Consider the following 21,607-nt stretch of genomic DNA (forward strand, 5'->3'; position numbering starts at 1 on the left):
TTGGAAAAGATGTATTTGTAGTGTATTTTTATGAAAAAATGTAAACACATTATTTATAATTTAATAAATCAGGGGGACTGTCAAACCCTGATGCTGAAGTAGATCAGTTATTATTATCAGAAATCATCTAATAGCAGCTAAGAAATAAATCTAGCCAACCCCCAAGTAGGTGTTTCCTTCAAAGGTGCGGAGATATTTCATGGAGACTAAGGGAAGTTAGGGGTAGCTGGATCTCAGGAGAGAAGAACCAAAACCCAGAGCCCCATGTTTCTCTCAATTATAGTATGTTTCATTATTCCACTATCTCTGCAGACCAACGCTTCTGTTTCTCCAGTGTCAGGAAGCAGCCAGCAGTCTAGATTTTCCAGACTCTGTTAGGGAACAGTTGGAGTCTCTAAGTCTCAATTTGACAGGTTCCTGGATGGCAGAGCTTGTATCAGTCCTCACAACCTGAACCGTGGCTGGGGGCCAACTCGGCAGGAGCAAGGGAGATCACAAATTTAGGGGGATTTGTGAACCAGGTTTCGACACCACATGGTGCTTCTCAAGTGTTTCTTTATATTACAACCTCCAAACTTCAGCAAACCCCAAACCCAAATCTCATTCCACATACATTAAATCCAGATATCTCAGTGATGAGATTTGGCATCGGTAGCCTCTATATATAGCTTTCCAGGTGACTGCAATGTGCAGTGCAGGATGACAAACCCAGTGCTGAGACCAAGTAAGGTCCTCAGACCAGCAGCATCAACTGGCCTGGGAGCATGTTGGAAAGGCAGCATCTCCCTGACTCACTGGATTAGAATCTATATCTTAATTCAATCCCCAGGCAATTTTTATGCACAGTAAAAGCTGAGACGCTCTGCTTCCAACACCTATGAAAGGTGGGAGGAAGTAATTGCCATAATTCACGGAATTATATCTTCACTAAAAGTGAAGGCAGAGTTTCACTTATTTATTTCTCTATTATTCAGTTAACTGAGCTAAAATATTGGCTATGCCTACACAATAAGAATATTTCTGAATTGAAGCCAGCATGTATCCATGCACCCAACACATGTTTAAGTCAATGCTATGCATCTGGCACTGTATCAGGCATTACAGAATTTTGGTTTCCAATGAATAAATAGACATCGTATGCCTAATGTATAAGATGTTAATCACACATTGCATGTTGCTGAGCTGAAATGGTCTCTTGTTTATTCACAACAATCAATTCTTGATATTTAGCTATGTCAACATATAGCTCCTGAAAATATCACTAGGATTCATCTTTGTCAAATTTCTATCTGTTTCAGAAATGTGTACAGTTTTTGTGAAAGGAGAGATACCAGCACATTACAGAGGGATACATACATAGGTAAAAAGAACAGAGACCCACGTTAGATGATAATGGGGAAAGGAAAGAGTTGAGCACACAGTCGGTGCCTAACACTTAACATAGCTATAGCACATTGCTTATTGTGAACAAATGCCTTATTTAATCATTCACATTATGATGTATGCGCTCATGTCAGAACTCCTTTTAACTTCACTTAAAGATCTGGCTATTGTGCTCTGCTCTCAAATTGGCTGTTTCAGGAAAAAGAGCTAATGCAGAAGCCTCACATTGGAGTTTCTGCCTTGCCCTAATTTCCACATGGATGAGGGTCACAGCACATGCAGGCAGATGGCACATATCATGGAATAAGACAGCATCCAACACAGCTGACGGCTGGCTGAAGAGCAGGCGTATGTTATCAGGTTTCGCAGTTCATTCTCCGTTAGGGGCACCCAGCCAAAGCACACTGGAGAATGCATTCACCCATCCAGACAGAGCCCACCATGGGGTATGGTCTTCACCCAATTCCCATGAAGATGTTTATGGCCTGGTGATGATTGTACTCAAGAGCACAGTGATGTTATACTTAAGTTACAAACACAAATGAGTTCACTAAAATGATTACTTCCATTGATGAGGCAGCTAACTGAATGAAGTTAGAGGTAAGAAATTAATAGATTTAAGGTATTAGTCTAACCAAAGAAGAATGTGTCAGCAAGGAGGGCTAGCAACCATAGTTTAATAAAGTCTTCCCATTCAAAAATGGAATATGATAGTTATTTATAATTATGGTTTCAAAGATATGTAAGTTATAGGAAGGGATTTCAAATAGAGATAAGAAAAACTCAGGATATAGAAATTTAAATACAGAATAATTTCCATATACAGTGTATTTGGTGGGGGGTGAAAGGAAATGGCCACAATTTAAAGTATGAAATTGTTTTATTTGGGGCAAAGGGAACCAATAAAGGGGGAGGATTAGAAAAATAAGCAAGTTTATTCTCTTAATAGTTTTATTTTTAATTTTTGAGTCTTTATATGTTACATTTTATGATGAGAAAAAATGTTTTCAATTTTGCAAGTGGAGAAGGTTTGCTGAACCACAGAGAAAGTAGTACCATGCCTAATGCCAAAATATATTTGACTCTGGAACTAAATCCCTTTGTGCATCCCCTTCTGATAATACACTTCCTGTGCAGCCTCCAGGGTGATTCAGGCGGATCAGAGCCTGGCCTGCCCAGCAGCTGGATTTTGCATTGAGAGATAGAAGTTCAGAGTCAGGAGACTGAAACTCCTTCTGCCACTGAGTTTCAGGATGAATTTTTAATGACAGGTTTACATAGTTGTGTGATAGCTTCTGTTGGCACAGACAACACTGCTACATACTCAGAAACGTACTTCTGTTACTTCCCATTTTCACAATAGCAACCAGGTTTAAAACTGTTTCCCCTGTTTACATACACAGAAACCCAGGTTAAAAAAATTCATCCAGTGCTAAGTAGCCAATAAATGGCAAAGACTGAACTTGAACCCTTATCTAACTTTAAATCATGTGCATTTTCTACTCAACCACCCTCCACTTAGCTACTTAATGCATTCTTCTAGTTAATTTTAGCATCACAGGATAAAAAATACCTTTAAAAAGACATTTAGAGCTATAGGCTTTCACTTAAGTTGCAAATCATAGCATGTTCCAGTAGTCTAAGGAAACTATTCATAGGTCTAAAATATAGTCTTAAACGTATCTTTAAGCGTTAATTTTTAAAGCAACTCTTTTTAACCATACAGAAAGAAAGTGAACACACCTCTGGAACCACTACCCAGAACAGTCATGATCCTTGCCTCATACTGCTGTCCAGCAAAATTAATCACTGTCATAGATGTGTTTTGGCTGTCTTTTGATCTTTATACACACAGAATCACATATTTTGCATTCTACTGTGTCTATCTTCTTGCTATTTTGTGTATTAAGAGGTCATCCAATTGCTTTGCTTTATCTCATTGTATAAATGTATTACAATTTATTTGGCATTGCCACCACTGATGAACATTTAGAGTTTCCAGTTTTAGACTATTATAAATAGTGCTGCTATAAATACAAGTAAGCATTTTCGTTAATGTACCTAGGAGCTGAGTTGCTGAGTCTTAAGGATGTACATATTTAGCTTTAATAGGTTCAAAGTGATTGTTGACAACACCACAAGCAGTTATTGAGGATGCTCCACATCCTCACCAACACTTAGTATTGTTGTCCTTTTCATTTTAACCAATGTGAAGGATGTAGAAGTATCAAAGCGTTTTCAGTGTGCATGTTTTTGACGACCCTGGTAGCCAGAATAATGTCCCCACCCTCAAAGATGTTCACCTTTTCATCCCTAGAATATGTGAAGATTTTATCCAATTTGGTAGTAATTGTCAAATGGAATGTTGTTACTAATTATATGTTTTACTGCTTTTAATCAGTTTAACTGACCCAGTTGGTTTGGGTTTAGGTATGCTATATTAGTATTTATAACCTGTTTATCCTATCCACTTAATACAATTTTTTATCTCTTTTCTTGTCTTGTTTAAACGACAGAGAGCCTGGGTAGTTTTTATTTTCTTTTTTTTCTGGGTAGTTTTCTCCTCTGCAAGTGTTGAACTCTAATTTCTCTGTCTCTATCACCATGAAAACCCTGGGAGACCAAAAAAAACAAAAAAAAAAGAAAAAAGAAAAATCCTTGTTTTACTCCTCTCCAGCTGTTCTGTGCCTGGTTTCTTAAACTTCTGCCCTGAGCAGCTTAATGAGCAAATAACTGAAGGCAAAATCGGCACCATGTATTGAACTTATTTCCTCGTGCTTTTCTCCTCTGTGATTTTGATTTCTCATTCTTGAGTATCATAGCAAAATTCAATTCCAGGTTTTTACTCCCAAACTCCAAGAGGTTCCAGTAAGTTCAGATGTTCTCTCTGACTCTTGGTAGCCATGCTCAACCTGAGTTCTGGGAGTTCTTGGTTACTTACCCTGCATCAGCAATCAGCAAATGACACTATGGGGAAAACAGGATGCAGCAAGCTTGCCTCGAAAGACGGGCTTCCCTGCTCTTGGTAACAGCCCTTCTAGTACTGACTAGTCAGCACTGTCTGATAGTTTTATACATCTTTTAAAATTTCATCTAACTTCTCTAGATGTTCTCAGTCGGAACACTGGTCAACAAGCTATTCCCTTATAACTAAAATAGTAATTTTACTTTTTAGATGAAGAACATTAACACTTCCTATCCTGTACTCTTTTACATACACTCCCTGGAAAACTGCCAACTTCTTAAAAAAAAAAAAAAAAAGCAACAAAATGGTATAGACGGGTGAAAACCTTTCACATTCACATTCTAACAGAACAGTATCTTCCTAATGATGTAGTGAAATAAAATGTCATTACATGGGATTCTCATCTTTTCCAAAATTGAGAAGCCATTGCCTTAAAATAAATTGCCTGAAGACATGCTGATCTCTTCTTTTCTTGAGACCGAGTCTCGCTCTGTCCCCCAGGCTGGAGTGCAGTGGCCGGATCTGGGCTCACTGCAAGCTCCACCTCCCGGGTTCACGCCATTCTCCTGCCTCAGCCTCCCAAGTAGCTGGGCTAATCACCACACCCGGCTTTTTTTTTTTTTTTTTTTTTTTTTTGCATTTTTAGTAGAGACGGGGTTTCACCGTGTTAGCCAGGATGGTCTCGACCTCCTGACCTCGTGATCCACCCGCCTCAGCCTCCCAAAGTGCTAGGATTACAGGCGTGAGCCACCGCGCCCAGTGCATACCTTCTTTTCTCTTGTTTTTCCTCTTATCCTATATTCTCACAGTTAAAACGACCAGTGACTTATGAATTGTTGATTAGACGACCTAGATTATTTCCTTATTCTTAATTACTGAGTAAAATATTTTCACATGCACTTTTTCTCTATTAATGTAATCTGTATAATAATGTGTTTGATTTCTAATATAAAATAAGTAACACTCTACATCAATCAATTTGATGAGACTCCCGAATTTAGCTGTATTTAATCATGGCATAGGTATAATATAAATCTTTTTACATTGACAGCTATCTTTAAGAGCTTGTCAGTAAAATTTATGAGGTTAATTTATGAATATATGAATTCATTAGTTTAAATCAGAGTGTTCTCATTAGGAAAGAAATTCATATGGTGATTCTTTTTTATTTTCTAAAGGACAATGATTTGTATTTACATAATTTTTTAGTAAAGATTTGACATCACATGAAAAATTAAAATGCACTCACCTGTTGACCATGCAATTCTACTAATACGAATTTACAGGTATTACTACTCATGGGATAAAGACTTACATACTAGAATGCTTATTGTAGTTTTATTTATAAATCCAAAGTTTGGAAATATCCTAAAGAGACTGGTTAAACACGTGATATTATATGTAATCAGTGAATCACTGTGCAGATTGAGCTAATTTATATATAATAATACGAGCAATCACCAAAACGTTGGTAAAGAAAACAAAACAAAAATGTAATTAAATGCAAAGGAAGGGTAAGATTAGGATGTTCCCTGGAAAAGTACAAGAACATGAATAAATCCTGTCTCTTCCCTCACCCTATGCCCTCAGTAAAGAGTTAGTTTTTAAAATTTTGTCCTTTTTTACCATTCAGATAAGTTGCATTTTCACTAAAAATATTCTACTTAATCAAAAAAGTACCTCGTCATATTGATACTTGCAGCTCCAGTTCATTCCTTTTAAATTGTTGCATGGTGTACTGTTTTATCAAAAAAAAAACCTTAACCATTCTCCTACTGATGGACATATAGATTGCTTCTACAAAGGCAGAATTGCAAACGTAACACATCCCATGAAAGCCTTAAGATATTGCTTAAAATAAAATTTCGTATTAAAAATGTACTTTAGAATTAGTAATGTCCACTGGTGAAAACTTGTACGGCCTGAACCAGTTGCTAATATCCAGGTTCAATTTGTGATAAATAAATAGAGAAAAATGTAGAATGAAATTACTTTAAATATAATTAAGGTTTATATTATGGGTGTATAGTAAATGTTACATAATGCAAACAACCAAGTTAAATATTACATTTTGCAAATTTTAAGTCAATGAGCTTCTTCACATATTTGAAATGGGGGAATATGTTATTTCAAAACTGATCTACCTAGGCATTTATTTTTTAAAACTGAGCTTAACAAATTTTTAAAAGCTACCTTAATTTTTACCTGAAAAGTATAGAATTTGTTTCAAAATTATGTGTTACACAAAGCTACAAATGATAAAAACAAGTATTGATTTTAATCAATGAGTTACATTTTAAGGATTTCAGTATACAGAAAAATTGGGCAGAGTATACAGACAATCCCATATGTCACCCCACATACACGTCTCCCCTATTATCATCTCACTGCATTTGTTACAACCAATGAATCAATATTGACACATTATGATTAACTGAAGTCCCTCGTTCACATTAGGGTTCACTCTTTGCATTGTGCAGTTCTATGGGTTTTGACAAACGCCTAATGTCATGGGTCCACCATTACAGTATCATACAGAATAATTTCACTGTCATAAACGTCCTTTGTGCTCCACCTGTCAATTCCTCTTCTCCCTCCAAACCCACGATAACCACTGATTTGTTTACTCTCTGTACTGCTGCCTTTTCCAGAAAGTCAGGTAGTTGTAAACATGCAGTATGTAGCCATTTCCAACTGGCTTCTTTTATTTAGCAATATGCATTTAATGTTTATCTGTGTCTTTCCGCAGCTTGTTAACTAATTTCTTTCGAATCCTAAATAATATTCCATTGTATAGATATACGAAAGTTTGTTTATTCATTCACCTATTGTAGAACATCTCGGTTGCTTCCAAGTTTTGGCAAATGTAAATAAGCCTGCTATAACACTCACATGCAGGTTTTTGTGTGAGTATAAATTTTTTAATTTGTTTGAGAAAATACCAAGAAGACTGATTGCTAGTTAATATGAGAAAAATATGTTTAGTTTTATATGAAACTCTCAAATCATATTCCAAAGTAGCTGAACCATTTTGCATTCTCTCTAGCAGTGAGTAAGAGTTCCTGTTTATTCACATCCTTGCCAGCATATGCTGTTGTCATTGTTTCCAATCTTAGGCATTCTAATAGGTGTGTGGTGGTAGCTCATTATCATTTTAATTTGTGTTTCCCTACAACATGCGATGTTGAGTATCTTTTCATCTGCTTATTTGTCATCTTAATATTTTCTTTGGTGAGGAGTCTTTTCAGATCTTTTGCTCATTTTTAAATTTGTACTGTTTTTGTTGTTGAGTTTTAAGCGCTCTTTTTACATTTTGGATAAAAGTCCCTTATCAGATATATGTTTCGTAAATATTTCTCCCAACCTATGTTTGATTTCTTCATTCTCTTAACAGCACAATTTTTAAATGTTAAATAAATAGTATACCACCAGTTATATTAACTAACTTTGCCGCTTTCCTTTTCATCCCACCATGTGGGAACTGTCAATCTTCACTGTCTATGCGATATTCAGATTCTCATAGAGATTTTTATATCTTGGGTTATATATCTGTAGATGAAGACAACAAGAAGCATGTGAATACGAAATACAGCAAGAGCTGTATTGTTTCCACTGCAAATGCTGTTAAAGAATATTATTTGGTTTTCAATGCTATGTGATAAATTTTACATAGTCTTTTTAAAGATGTACTGGCTATGCAGTTGTGTTTTTTTCCAGTTATATTTTATTTTGTTTAAAATGATTGAATCAGAGATTTTCTTTGCCACACATGTACATTTAAGTCCTGGGTTGTAGAGTTAATTATTTCATATAAATTGCCTTTCATGAGAGGCATATTTACTGAATGCTATATATACTTACCTTTATTCAATCCTCTTTATGTACAAATAAAGCTTTTCACCTAAGTAGTAAGTTGAACAGTCACAAAAAATAAAAAACAGTGTACCCTGGAAAATTATTTTTTAAATGTCATGGCCACCTTGAATGATAACTAAAAGGAAAGCTACAAAAGCTACAATGTAACTGAGTTAGTACAGGGTAGTCAACTTTGTATATAAGAGACTTTCTGTCTTTTAGGAAACTATATTTTGTGGTGTGCTGGGGTCTATACCAAAAAAAGTGGCCCTAACTAAGCATAGTGATTCAAATACAGGTTAGGCCGTGGCCCCTACACATCAGCTTGCCATCCAAAATGATAACGCTACGTGGACTGTTATCAATGCTTGTAAGTTACTTTGGCCAATAAATTATAGAACTTAAAGAAGAGCTACAGATTTTAAAAAATACTTGAAAAGGCACTCTAGATTTTAAGCAGATTAAATTTCCCTGCTGATTCTCCCATTTTCAAAATGAGTATTTTTAAAGTTGCCTATTAAGTCAAAGATTGGAGTTTTTGTCCCTGGTGGCATATCCTACACTGTCATTAATGATATAGTCTCTATTTATCTGATAAGGTAAAGTCATTACAGATGCTTCGCAAGTCAATAGTGCCTGTCAAGGAAGGTCACCTGTCAGAACCAGGGTCTCCCTGGCCACCCAGACCTGGCCTGATGGGGGCGTGCAATGAGGCTGCGCCACCTAGTGGCTGCGACTTCGAGTCTCCTCTAGCAAAATCAGATGTTCTTGGCCATTGCTGTCATTTGAATGGCAATCTCTGCAACCATAAAAAAATAAAAGAACAAATTAACAGCATTTGCAGTGACCTGGATGAGACTGGAAACTATTATTCTAAGTGAAGTAACTCGGCAAGGGAAAACCAAACATCGTATGTTCTCACTGACAGGCGGGAGCTAAGCTATGAGGACACAAAGGCATAAAAATGATACAATGGATTTTGGTGTCTTGGGGGGAAGAATGTAACAGGGGAAAGGGAAAAAAGGCTGCAAATATGGTGCAGCGTATACTGCCCGGGTGATGGGTACACCAAAATCTCACAAATCACTACTAAAGAACTTACTTGTGTAACCAAATGCTACCTGTACCCCAATAACTTATGAAAAAATAAAAATAAAGAAATAAAGAGATCATGTCTTTCACCAGAACATAAATGCAGCTGGATTTTATTTCACCCTTAGCAAGCTAACACAGGAACAGAAAACTAAATGCATCATGCCTCACTTATAAGTGGGAGCTAAATGATAACAGCTTATGATTACAGAGAAGGAAATAAGAGACACTGGGGTCTACTTGAGGCGGGAGGGTGGGAGGAGGGAGAGGAGCAGAAAAGGTAACTGCTGGATACTGGGCTTAGTACCTGGGTGATAAAATAATCTGTACAACAAACCCCTGTGACTTGTGTTTACCTATGTAACAAACGTGCACATGTACCCTCAAACCTTAAAAGTTAAAAAAAAAAAAGAAGTATAAATCCATTACTTGACTTGTTTAATGTATGAGATAAAAGGAAAATGAGTTACTGTGCCTGCTTCATACATGGAGAGAGAGTAAGGCCTTGCTGAGAGCCACATGGTACATAACCTCTGGCCTTTGACATTTAATCCCGGCTGTTTCTGTTCTGCATTCTTTACTTGCACAGAGCAATAGTCAGGAAGCAATGGCCATAGGTCATGCCAGGGATGCTTTAAAACTCTGTGCTTTTCTAATTATACAACGTCAAAATGTCAGGTCACAAAACTCAATTTTTTATTACCTTATTTGAATACATATCTGAGATTTTCATCAGTATTTTGATGTCCTAGAGATTTGAGTTGCCTCTTTTTGTGAGGGTTGGGAATTCTCTGAAATAAGCAAAACTACATTTGAAAGTATTAAGATTATAATGCTGCTGCAATAATGAAAAACTCTACAGATACAAGTATTAAATTAATATTTTAAAACTAGCCTGTTCCACAGGATGGAGTATTAATTAGTTTTAAAAGGGAGCAGACATTTCAGCTTACTTAACTCTTCTCAGCAAATAAAACTGATGTCCCACCCACACCTTCACCTTCCAGGACTTCCCACTGTCTCTGAACTCAGCTTGTTATGTGAGGTTCCTAAAGAACCATTCCACAAAACTATTTGCAATAATATACACTTGAGGATTACTGCATTTCAAGTACTGAGATCTAGTCTAATTAAAATAAGACATCAGAATAGAGGGAAGGATGGAAAGAAGGAAGGAGGCATCTTACTCTGATGTTCAGTTATTCAACCAGGACTCTAGAGACCGCTCTTTGCGAATATATCAAAGCTAATTTTAAACTTGAAAGTTTTCCATTTTAATGAATGTGAGATCATAAACTAGAAGACATAATGTGATTTTAAAAACCTATAGATATAAATATGTTTAACTCTATAAATAACTTTATTATGCTTTGCTGAAAAAAATACTTATGATGCAGAACTGATTTCAATTTCTAGCTTTAGCACTTAAAAAAGACAGAGTAGTCATTTGTGACTTGGTCTGGGACTCTAGACAAGTCACTCAAACTTCTGGTCCACAGTTTCATCAACGCAAAATGCAATGAGGAGACTGGATTACCTTAGGATTTAACTCTGTCCCATTTAAATTTCTGTGATTCTGAGTTGTGTGTAATTACATAGATCTATTTGTCATTCTGGCCTTTGTTATTAAAATTGCTTAAAAGGTCATTATGTGCTTAATTACTTTTAACATATTTAAATATTATTAGAGAAATAGTTATGGTTCTTCAAAGTTGAAGATAACTAAATATAATTTTGTTTTAAATTTTAAGTTTTCTCAAAGATATACACAACACATGGCCAAAGTCCCTTCTATGAAATTCAACATATTTTCAATGTTTAGAAATTCATGATTGGACATCTCTGAGTGCCATTATTTTGCACACAGAAGTCTGCCTCCCTAGCCCCAAAGGATCATGCCCATCCCACATGTAAGATGAATCCAGTCCCATCCTAATATCCCCCAAATCTCAACCCATTACAGCATGAACTCAAAATCCTAAAACTTATCAGCTCAGAACTCGCAAATTTCATCATTTAACTCATTAGGCATGGTTCAGATATAGGCATGGGCTGCATCTACTGCAACATTCCAGGAGTGAGATTTTACTTCCATTCTTCTGCCTGCCCCTATGCCAACAAACTAATCATCCTTATGTTATCAGTAAAGGGCTTTCTCCTTAGAATTACTTTTACATTATCCCTTTTCACAATATGAAAACATCAATGATTAGAAGCATTGTGCCGTTTGGTGCCTCAAATTGTTGCAATCTGAATTTATCCACAGTCTCTTCTATGTCCACTAAGTTGCTATTATTTATTTTTCATGACTTCTGCCAACAATGTCTCAACAAAGACACGTGGGGGTTGAAGGACACTTCATTCATAAACAATGGCAGAAAAAATTATAAAATACTCCTGGTATCTTTATGTGTTGCTTTTAGTTTTAGAGTACCATGAACAAAAAATGAACATTTTTAAGTATTTTTAAGAACATGACGTTCCAAGGAAAAACAATGTTTTATTTTACCACATTAAATTAGATTAAACACATAAAGTGTATATTAAGTTATGTATTTTGATATTAGTCCAATAACATTTTCTCATATTCTGTTTATTTTATCATAGGGGGAGACGGTAATTGGGAATTACCCTAGGGGGACCAAATTTACTGAAAGTTTCCTGACTGTTGAAAGAGAAAATTAGGTGATAGAATTATCCACCTACTTTTACACCTAGGTATCATTTATTTCAGTCCCTAGTCATGTAACATCAATAAATATATTCAAGCCTTTGCTGTTCTTAGCAGAGAGGTACATTTTCTTTTTTTAAATTATAAAATAGTGTGGAGAAATGTTGGCATCTGTCAGCAATGTCACTGGCTCTAGATTTTTGTTTTTCATTTCAATGCATTTGACCTCTTCATATAGACAGGCCGTCCCTGAATAGATTATATTCTCTCTACTTCTACCCGCAGTACACAAAAATAACAGGAATCTATGAGAGATGACCTTCATGACTCTAGATCCTCAGCTGCCCAATCACAAACAACTCCAGAGCTATTTTCAAGGTCAACATTACTTGACTCTCATAGGGCTCCCCACCCCACACCACACACACAATAACAGAAAGAAATGGTAAATAAAAATAAAAAGTTTAAGTAAATTCCTATGTAACAAAGGTAAGGAAAAATACAACAACAAAGTCCTCAAACATCTCTTCTTTCATTTGCAACTCAGAAAGCAGCATTAAAGAAAAAAATTCATGCAATTATTTGATTTTCCAAATTATTTTGTTTCAAAAACTTAGTGATTAATAAATCCAAACCCAAATCCAGCAGAATGAGGGAAATAATGAAGATCAGAGCAGAATTAAATGAAATTGAAAAAATACAAAAGATAAATGACACAAAAAGCTGGCTCTTCAGAAAGATAAATAAAATTGACAGACCATTAGTGAGATTAACCAAGAAAAAGAGAAATCCAAATAAGCTAAATTAGAAATGAAATGGGAGATATTACAACTGATACCACAGAAATACAAGATTATTCAAGACTACTGTTAACACCTTTATGTGCATAAGCTATTAGATTGGTGCAAAAGTAACTGCAGTTTTTTAATTACTTTTAATGGCAAAAGTAGGCACTTTGCAACGCCATTACTTTTAATGGCGAAAATTGCAATTACTTTTGCACGACAGAAAACCTAGAGGAGATGGATAAATTCCTGGAGATGTACAACCCTCCTAGATTAAAGCAGGAACATATAGAATCTCTGAACAGACCAATAACAAGCAGCAAAATCGAAATGGTAATGAAAAAAATGTGTTTCAACAAAACAAAGCCCAGGCCAGACCGATTCACAGCTAAGTTCTATCAGACATTCAGTGAGTTGGTACTAATCCTATTGACACTATTCCAAAAGACAGAGAAACAGGGAATCCTCCCTAACTCATTCTATGAAGCCAGTATCACCCTAATACCAAAATCAGGGAAGAGAAATCCAAAAAAAAGAAAACTACAGACCAATATCCCTGAAAAACGTAGATGCAAAAAATACTCAACAAAATACTAGCAATATGAATTTAACAGCATAAGAAACAGATAATCTACCAAGATCAAATGGGTTTTATACCAGGGATGCAGGAATTGTTTAACATACACAGTCAATAAATGTGATACACCACATAAATGGAATTAAAAACAAAAATCACATGATCATCTCAACAGACGTAGAAAAAGCATTTGACAAAATCCAGCATCCCTTAATGATTAAAACCCTCAGCAAAATCAGTATAGAAGGGACACACCTTAAGGTAATAAAAGCCATCTACGACAAACCCACAGCCAACATTATACTGAATGGTGAAAAGTTGAAAGCATTCCCCCTAAGAACTGGAACAAGACAAGGATGCCCACTTTCACCACTTCTACTCAACAGAGTACTGGAATTCCTAGCCAGAGCAATCAGACAACAGATAAAAACAAAGGGTATCCAAGTTGGTAAAGAGGAAGTCAAACTGTCGCTGTTTGCTGATAATACGATTGTATACCTAGAAAACCCTAAAGGCCCATCTGAAAAGTTCCTAGAACTGGTAAATGAATTCAGCAAAGTGTCAGGATTCAAAATTAATGTACACAAATCAGTAGCACTGTTAATCACCAACAGTGACCAAACTGAGAATCAAATCAATAATTCAAACCCTTTCCAAATCACTGCAAAAAATAAAGTACTGAGGAATATACCTAACCAAGGATGTAAAGACCTCTACAAGGCAAACTGCAAAACACTGCTGAAAGAAATCACAGACAACAGAAACAAATGGAAACACATCCCATGCTCATGGATGGCTAGAAATTAATATTGTGAAAATGATCATACTGCCAAAAGAAATCTACAAATTCAATGAAATTTCCATCAAAATACCACCATGACTCTTCACAGAACCAGAAATAACAATCCTAAAATTCACACGGAACCAGAAAAACAGCCTACATAGCCAACGCAAGACTAAGGAAAAAAAAAAAAAAAAATCTGGAGGCATCACACTACCTGATTTCAAACTATACTATAAGGCCATAGTCACCAAAACAGCATGGTACTGGCATAAAAATAGTCACATAGACCAATGGAACACAATAGAGAACCCAGAAATAAAGCCAAATACTTACAACCAACCAACCTTCCACAAAGCAAACAAAAACATAAAGTGGGGAAAGACACCCTATTCAACAAATGGTGCTGAGATAATTGGCTAGCCACATGCAAAAGAATGAAACTGGATCCTTATCTCTCACCTTATACAAAAATCAACTCAAGATGGATGAAGGTCTTAAACCTAAGACCTGAAATCATAAAGATTCTAGAAGATAACATCAGAAAATCCCTTCTAGGCATTGGCTTAGGCAAAGACTTCATGACCAAGAATCTAAAAGCAAATGCAACAAAAACAAAGATAAATAGATGGGACTTAAAACTAAAAAGCTTCTACACAGCAAAAGAAATAATCAGCAGAGTTAACAGACAACCCAGAGTGGGAAAAAATCTTCATAATCTATACATCTGACAAAGAACTAATATCCAGAATCTACAAAGAACTCAAACTAATCAGCGAGAAAACCACAAACAATCCCATCAAAAAGTGAGCTAAGAGCATGAATAATTCCCCAAGAAAGATATACAAATCATCAAGAAACACATGGAAAAATATTCAATATCACTAAAGATCAGGGAAATGCAAATCGAAATCACAATGTGATCCCAGCTCATTTCTGCCAGAATGGCCATTATCAAAAAAATAATAGATGTTGGCATCTATTATTTTGGCATGGATGCAGTAAAAAGGGAACATTTTTACAATGCTGGTGGGAATGTAAACTGGTACAGTCCCTATGGAAAACAATAGGGAGATTCCTTAAAGAACTAAAAGTAGATCTATCGTTTGATCCAGCAATCCCACTACTGGGTATCAACCAAGAGGAAAAGAAGTCATTATACAAAAAAGATACTTGCACAAGCATGTTTATAGCAGCACAATTGGCAATTGCAAAAATACAGAACAAGCCCAAATGTCCATCAATCAATGAGTGGATAAAGAAAATGTTATACACACCATGCAACACTACTCAGCCATAAAAAGGAACAAAATAATGGCATCTGCAGCAACCTAGATGGAATTAGAGACTATTATTCTAAGTGAAGTAACTCAGGAACTGAAAACCAAACATCGTATTTTCTCACTCATATGTGGGAGCTAAGCTATGAGAATATAAAGGCATAAGAATGATACACTGGACTTTGGGGACTCGGGGGAAAGAGTGGGGGTTAGCAAGGGATAAAAGACTACACACTGGGTACAGTGTATACTGCTCAGGTGACGGGTGCATCAAAATCTCAGAAATCAAAACTAAATAACTTATGTAACCAAACACTACCTGTTCCCCAAAAACCTATTAAAACAAAATTTTTAAATTTGTTACATTTTCAATTTCAAACTTTTGACCAGACCCATGTATCCAGTTTGTGTGTGTGTGTGTGTGTGTGTGTGTGTGTGTGTGTGTATAGAGAGAGAGTGAAATTATACAGGTACTACAAATATTTCTTAAAACTAAGTTAATAACTTATTTCCCCTAACTAGGTATACTACCATCAAATAGCAGCTATTTAGAAAGTAAACTGTTCAATTATTTTCTTGCTGGTATTTTAAGTATTTGTGCATATGTGTGCATGGATGTATGTGTTTGTGTGTGTGTGGATGAATTCATTCATATGTGTGTGGATTTGAGGAACAAACAGCCTGATCAATAATCATAATGAGAAAAGAAAGTTTGCAGTGGAAGTTTTGGGAAGAGTATTCACATGTATTGGGTATGACTTTAATGCTGTGGGTAGAAAGTATTTACCAGTCTTTGTGGGGATACTGCCTTGATATTGTAGACCAGTGACGACTCTGAATACTCAGGAGACAAAAACCTATTGCCTACTCCTGATTCCACCTAAGAGAGGCTATTGATTTTTGTTATTTCGAAGTATAACTTCGGCTTAAACTGATCATATGCTTAAAACTGATCACAGGCTAACAACTGAAATATCAATGCCAGGCATACTTTGTTGAGATTTCTAATTTATTTACCATTTTCCTGGTGCACAGTTCCATTTGACACTTCAGACCTGCATGAATATCATGTTTTAGAATTCCTTTACTTCAGTGCAGTTTTGGTCGTAAACTCTTTCTGTTGAACTAAAGATATTTTTCTTGCCCTCCTTTTTGAACCAAAATTTTACTGGGTGTACATCTTCAAGACATTAGTTATTTTTGGAGGCACTTTGTCTCCTGGTTCCCAGGGACCCTGTAAAATGCTGAATCTTAGTCTGACAGTGGTCTTCTTATAGGCTACTTGCAAGACAGTACTCTTTATTGGTTTGCAGATTTATGATGTCTCTGGATGTGAATTTCTTTATTTCCTTTTGTTGAGATTTGGTAAGCCTCCTAAGTAGAAAGATTGGTAGATTTATCTTAGTCTTCAAAATTCTTTAATTTTTTCCTTCTGCCAATCATCTCTCCTCTCTCTTGCAACATTCATTTGCTTATGTAAGAGTCTCATCTGTCTACTTTCCATGCCTCTGGATCTCCTTCATATTCTTCATATCCGTCCCTGCTTTTTAATACTTATAGCTCTTATCACCTTCCATAATATCTACAATTCTCAGGTCATTTCGTATCAATTATCAACACTCTGTACCTCAAACTGTACTTCAGGTTGAATTATGAATTTGTGTTTTACCTCTAAGCCAAATGAATTGGTCTGTTTTAGACTGCTCCCTTTTTCTCAATCTCTGATTTTCTAACAGTCTAGTAGCATTTTCAAACTCTTTCTTGTCATCACTTTAAATTATTATATTTCTGAAAACTCAAATCCCAAATTTTCATTCTCGTAGCCTTGTATTGCTCTCAACTCAGATTCCCTCACTCCCGCTCCACTATTCTTTAACCTCATTGAAGCCTTCTTACCCTTGACCCATTCATTTCTTACCAGTGCTATTAAAATAATCGCACTGCCTTGAATCATTTCCCAATTCCAGTTCCTCTACCTTAACACCATGAAAATGATATTTCTAAAACAAAAGTTGATTATGACCTTCCCCTGCTCAGATTGTTTGTTCAGTAAGTCCCCAGGTCAAGGAAGATAATGACCTGAAATGTGACTGCTTCTCCAGATCATTATTCCACCTCCTCCATAAAGCTCCATGTTAGTGGAAACAAAACTACTTGTAGCTACCCATGTGCACCATTATTTCTCCACTTCTCTGTGCATTTTCTTATTAAGTATTTTATTTGGAATACCCTCCTCAACTAGCCAGCACTGACACACACACACACGCACACACACGCTCAAACTTGTCTTCCTAATGGACCCTGTTCATTGTTTAAGAATCCACTGAAGGCCAGGCACAGTGGCTCACGCCTGTAATCCCAGCACTTTGGGAGGCCGAGGCAGGCGGATCACGAGGTCAGGAGATCGAGACCATCCTGGTTAACACGGTGAAACCCCGTCTCTACTAAAAAGACAAAAAATTAGTCGGGCATGGTGGTGGACGCCTGTAGTCCCAGCTACTCGGGAGGCTGAGGCAGGAGAATGGCGTGAACCCGGGAGGTGGAGCTTGCAGTGAGCTGAGATCGCAACACTGCACTCCAGCCTGGGCACAGAGCGAGACTCCGTCTCAAAAAAAAAAAAAAAAAAAAAATCCACTGAAGTGTCACGTTCCTCTGGGAAGCCACCTATCAGGGTGAATCAAGAACCATTTCTTTGCTCCATACCATCCATTTATACTTCTTGCTTATAATTTGCATGTAATCTATTGCATTCATCTTTTTTCTTCCCACTAGATTGCTGCCTTATCAGTGGAGTGTCTTCTTTGTCTTTGGTCTCAAGTGGCGTGTCTTCCACATTTTTGTCATTAAAGGAACAAAGTTAAGATCTAAAAAGACCAGGCTTCTAATCCCTCAAACTAACATTTACTTATTTCTAGAGACCTATCCTCCCTCCTTCCCCTACAGCATTTACTTGGCATCCTTTTTTGAAATATACAATAGTCTAACTTGTGTTATAGTAGAATTGCCTATCTCTCATACAAAATAAGAACCTCCATGGAAGTGAAAGTGTTTTTTTTTTTTAATATGGTGCTTAGAGTAGTGCTTTCTAAAATATAAAATATAAAAGCAATAATATATACTTTTAAATGTATAAATGACATTGATTTGGCTGCCACTGAATTCTAAGTAATGTATTCTTTTCTAAACATTTGGCTATAAACCAATTACAGGTGGTCCCTCACTTTTAAAAGTATAAATTGTCAAATATTTTCAATAAAGTAGAAGAAATTCTAAATCTAATGAAGGCTTGAAGTAATACCTGCCTTTCAAATTAAAACGTTTCTGATAATGCAAACCATAGTCTCGTCATGTGATTTATTAAAATCTTAGGCTGGGTGTGGTGGCTCACGCTTATAATCCCAGCACTTTGGGAGGCCGAGGCGGGTGGATGACGAGGTCAAGAGATCAAGACCAACCTGGCCAACATGGTGAAACTCCGTCTCTACCAAAAATACAAAAATTAGCTGGGCATGGTGCGACCCTGTAATCCCAGCTACTTAGGAAGCTGAGGCAGGAGAATTGCTTGAACCTGGGGGGCAGAGGTTGCAGTGAGCCAAGATCGCACCACTGCACTCCAGCCTGGTGACAGGGCAAGACTCTGTCTCAAAAAAAAACAAAAAACAAAAGACAAACAGAAAACAACTTACTGTTCATATGAATGGTTTAATTTCCTAATTATTTTCTATTTGTAGACACAGACTTGGCCATGATCTGAGAAATTTATCAAATCAACAGTTAAAAAGTATGATTTTTAGGGCACAGATGATTTTTAGGCCATCGAAAAATACTCTGAGATACACTATAATGGTGAATTCACGTTATTATACATTTGTCTAAACCCATGGAATGTACAACACCAAGAGTGAGCCCTAATGTAAACTATGGACCCTGGACAATGATGATGTGTTGATGTAGGTTCATCCACTGTAACAAATGGACCACTCTGGTAAGGTATATTGACCCTAGGGGAGGATGTGCCTTGCTAAGAGATGTGGTGTGTAGGAAATCTCTATCTTCTGCTCAACTGCGCTGCAAACCTAGAGGTGATCTTAAAATTTGTCTAAAAAAAAAGGTTGCAAATATCAAAGGATTATTTTCCTCATTGCATAATTTCATTTGGAAAAAAATCCGTAGGTTGAACTCAAAGTTATAAAAAACTAGCTCTAGGCGTTTTATCAGGAGTAGGATTGGGGCACCTCTCAAACAAGAGGTTTTCAGTGCTATTAGCTTCTAAATTCTAGGAACTTTCAAAAAACATTTGCATTCATCATCAGAGAAAATTTCTTGAGCAACTTTGTGTGGATTTGGGTTTCAGGATTTCTCACCAAATTCCAGCCACTCCACACTTGCCTTCCTCCGAATCTTACTAGCATTAAATGAAAACCTTTTCATTGCTAGAAATAGGTGCTGGCAAGTACATTAAACTAGGCTGCATCAAATACTTGCAATGTAATCTGTAAAGCATACACCTTATTGTTAGCTTGGGAAAGCACTTACATAGCTTGCTTTTACTTTCACATCTTGCTGTTTATGACATATTCAAGGAAGTAAAGATGTTATCATATAATGTCCAACAACCAAACTGGAGTCACGTCTTTTGCAAGTGGCCAACTGAACTAGTAGTACAGGTAAACTAGATATGAAAGGCAAAACAGAGAAGCTTCCTAACAAATTAAAGCACTCAGCATAATACCTTAACCAAGACATGCCACATAACCCGAGGATTAATTTAATTAGCATTACATAATGTTCTCTGAAAACTGAATTACCTCCCATCTCACAGTTTGAGATAACATCCTGTCATCCATCATCACTGGGAAAATCATGGGTTCTCCAGTCCAATTCACATTGAGGCAATTATGTCTAGCTAATAAGAAATGTCAAGGAATAAATATAGGCTACAACACTAATTTTATATATATTTTAAGTCTGATACTTAACACCTGTTATAGCCCTACTCAGAAGATGATAAATAAATAAATCTACATATTTTATTTTTTTCAACTCTTCAACCCAATCTATAATTTTATAATTCCTGTAAATTTATTTCTATGGCTAATACCTTTTAAAAAATTGTTTGAGGACGTTACTAACGCTTACTTCTGCTCCAAGAAAGACAGACTAAATTTATGAATTCCCCCTAGAATATAAAAGAAGTCAGGGTTGGGGGAGGACAGCAGGAAAAGCTGTTTTCCCATTAAAATTAAATCCTTTCTCTTGACATTTTTGGATGTGGAAGTCTCTCTCCTCCCATTTTGGCAACCTCTCTTCTCCTTCCCTTGGTGTCCCCTGGCCTGGACATCACAGCCTGGCTGGGTGGCCACGAATGTGCTGGGGGTCCCGGAGTCACAGAGTGCTCCAGAAAGCATCTACATGGAGTCCTGGGCACTGTATTCAACCACGTGGCAGTAGAACTCATTATTTCCAGGACATGTTGCTAAGACAGAATAGAGCAGCCAATAAAGTATATCATCTACCAGCTTCCACATTTAGCAGACTTTTAAAAGTTTGAAAGCATGAACAGTGTTGCCTGTTCATGCTTTCTGTTAACAGAGAAAATTAACCTTGATAACTAGCAGATCCACAAATGCCTAGGAAAAGCATGGGAATCATTTTTTTCTTTAAAGTTGGAGTTGTGTTGTTTTTAGCCATTTTGATATTACCTGCTGGTGTGTTTGATGTAGTTCTGAAGAACCATGTCCATTAAAAATAACTTGAAAACAGAATTAATGTCACATAATTCGCCTTTTATTATGTATTATAATTTTAAAGATTAAAAAATGAAAAATGTTAGCAAATTAACAGTAAAGATATTTTAAAAGGGAACCGCATTTATCTACATATTCTAATGAAGAGATAATGATACCACTATTGTATAAAGACACTCTCATTTTACAGAAGCTCAATGAACATGTTTACAATGGAAAGACTATTAGCTCAACTAAATTAAGACTATGCTTTTTCGGCTAAGTATGTTTTAGAGATTTTGGAAACAAAATTAACTTACATAAATGATTAAATATTAATTTAGAATTTTGACTTGATTTTTAAGTTTGATATTTACGTATTACTTAATGTATCTACTATCTGAACTTAAATGAATTAACTCATCTAAATTAACAAAATATATAACCCCTCCTCACTGTGATACTAAATATTTGGTTGAGTAATTTCTTTTC

The 21,607-nt window shown here is 36.2% G+C and overlaps 1 protein-coding gene and 1 long non-coding RNA gene across 4 annotated transcripts in view; both read right to left on the reverse strand.

The window, feature by feature from the left end:
• Window positions 1–21,607, reverse strand: part of NALF1 (NALCN channel auxiliary factor 1) — a 705,934-nt gene that overhangs the window by 475,157 nt on the left and 209,170 nt on the right. The window lies entirely within an intron of this gene.
• LOC140711429 (uncharacterized) overlaps window positions 1–21,607 on the reverse strand; it is a 44,059-nt gene continuing 22,452 nt past the window's right edge. Inside the window, exon 2 of the long non-coding RNA XR_012092614.1 lies at window positions 1–21,607. This exon is cut by the window's right edge and continues 16,681 nt beyond it. This is a non-coding gene — a long non-coding RNA (uncharacterized lncRNA).

The sequence above is a fragment of the Chlorocebus sabaeus genome, chromosome 3 (genome assembly GCF_047675955.1).
Source record: "Chlorocebus sabaeus isolate Y175 chromosome 3, mChlSab1.0.hap1, whole genome shotgun sequence".
Classification (NCBI taxonomy): domain Eukaryota; kingdom Metazoa; phylum Chordata; class Mammalia; order Primates; family Cercopithecidae; genus Chlorocebus; species Chlorocebus sabaeus.